The 2,246-nt window shown below is 45.1% G+C and overlaps 1 non-coding gene across 1 annotated transcript; it reads left to right on the forward strand.

The window, feature by feature from the left end:
- Positions 1 to 724: 724 nt before the first annotated feature.
- On the forward strand, positions 725 to 831 carry LOC141638596 (small nucleolar RNA R71). The gene has a single exon (XR_012542143.1). It is a non-coding gene; the product is annotated as a small nucleolar RNA R71 (small nucleolar RNA).
- Positions 832 to 2,246: the final 1,415 nt, after the last annotated feature.

The raw sequence follows: 2,246 nt of genomic DNA on the forward strand, positions 1-2,246 counted from the left end.
TGACTTTGGTTGGGTGGGTTGTTGGAATGGTTGGAAATTTTGTTGGAAAGGTTGGGTGGTTTGTTGGAAAGGCGGGTTGGTTGGTGGGTTGAGTGGTTGAAATTGTTGTTGTCTTGGTTGGAAGGTTCTTCCTTGGAAACCCGGTGGACCTTGATTGAATGTCGTGTTTTGTTTTTAAGTTTGGAAGTTTGGTTGTTGTGACTTTTGTTGGAAGGTTGGGTTTTGGACATTTTGAGAGCCATAAGAGAAGTTTGGGTGGGCTCTCAATCCGGGGTGATATTGGTTGTTGTTAAATGCTTGCTTGGCCGGACTAGACTCCCATATCCCGTTCACTTGCTCCATACCACTTCCATCTCCAACCACCAAAGGACACTCATTGGGTGGATGTCCTTGGTCTCCACAAAGCTCACAACTATAGACTTGGTTCCTCATAGAAGAATTGCTAGATGTTTTGCTTGAGCTCATCAAGGCAACTTGTTGCTTAAGCTCTTCTATCATCTCTTTCACTTCCACATTGTTGGCCGATTCGACCGTTGACTTCCCTTTCCTCTTGTGCCTATCATTGTTCCAATGAAAGGTACGAGAAGCCATTTCTTCAATAAGCTCTTTCGCCGTCTTGTGGTCTATCTTATCCAAAGCTCCCTTCCCCGGGCCGGAATCAAGGTTCATCTTCATATCATTGTTTAACCCTTCATAGAAATTGTTGATGAGCTCATCATCCCCAATACCGTGGTGAGTACATAGCCTTTGGAGGCCCTTGTACCTCTCCCATGCTTCATAAAGGGTCTCATCTTCTTGTTGGGTGAACCCTTGGAGCTCACTCTTGATTCTTGCGGTTCGTTGGGGTGGGAAATACTTGTTGAGAAAAGCCTTAGAGACATCATCCCAAGTCCGAAGAGAGTCGGGTTCACAACTTTTAAGCCACTCCTTGGCACTTCCCCTCAAAGAGTAAGGGAAAAGCCTAAGGCGTACGGCATCTTCCGTCACTCCATTGGCCTTGAACATGTCACAACTATCCAAGAACTCGTTGAGATGCTCGTTGGGGTTTTCGGTGGCTCCCCCTCCGAATTGATTCCCTTGGACTAGTTGTAGCAAGGTGGCTTTCACATCAAAATTGTTAGCTTGAATAGGTGGCTTGACAATACTCGGATTCACCACCTTTTTCGGAGCCAAGTTATCTCTCATAGGAACCGCGGCCATTGTTACTTCCGTTTCCGGTGTTGCAAAAGGATTTTCGAAAGCTTCAAAGACCCGTGGTTCTTCTTGAAGGTCCTCAATTACGGGATTTTCTTGAGGAATCGGTGTTTCTATAAGCCCTCTTCTACGAAGTGAATTTAGTCTTCTTGCGGTTGCTTCGATCTCGTGGTCAATCGGACGTATTGGATGACCTCTCCGAGTTCTCCTTCTCATGCAAAAAGTCCTACACACTTAAGAGAGGGATTAGTAACAAAAGACTTAGTCTAAACAAGAATGAAAACAATTAATATCTAGCCGAACTCCCAAGAACGGCGCCAAAAACTTGATGGTATCAAGCTATACCTCGCAAGTGCACGATTCTATCGTTGTACACTATTAAGGGTCGATCCCACAAGGAGTTGAAAAGATTACTAATTGTTCTAATCCGATCGTTTAGCTAAGTCGAAAATAAGAGAGGATGGTTGTTATACTAATGCTACCTAAAACAAAATGAAATGCAAACTTAACAAAAAAAAACAAGGAAAATAAGCAAGAACGAAGGATAGGTTGTAATTCAAATGGTTAAAAGGTCTAGGACTCGGTTCTTCCCAAACAATTCGCAATTCCACATAATTAAATCCCTAGGCTAATCACAAAGGTAGTTAGGTGAGGAGGTGACGGCTCTAATTCGCCTAAGACCCCCCCTCTCGGGTTCGAAATAGGACACTAGCACTACCCACCAACCCCCCTCTCGGGTTCGAAGGTCGGAATCCCTAACTCAATACCCCACTACCCCAAAAACATGCATTCTCCCGAGGTAGTCCGATATTCGCTAAGGTCATTAAGCCCCATCAATTCCCGGGTCATCCCACTCCCTCTCTCGAGGGTCGATTTCAAACACTAATTTAGAGGTGTCCTACCCCGGTTCTCCCTTTCGGTCTCAACCGAGGTCAACAATAGGGTCAAGTCTCGGGTACCCAAATCACAACCTAACCAACTCTCGTTGGTGGTCAAGGGTCGTAAGTCAACACTACCCAAGAGTCAACCCATAACCCAAGTCATTCCTCTAA

The sequence above is a fragment of the Silene latifolia genome, unplaced genomic scaffold, assembly GCF_048544455.1.
Source record: "Silene latifolia isolate original U9 population unplaced genomic scaffold, ASM4854445v1 scaffold_20.1, whole genome shotgun sequence".
Classification (NCBI taxonomy): Eukaryota; Viridiplantae; Streptophyta; class Magnoliopsida; order Caryophyllales; family Caryophyllaceae; genus Silene; species Silene latifolia.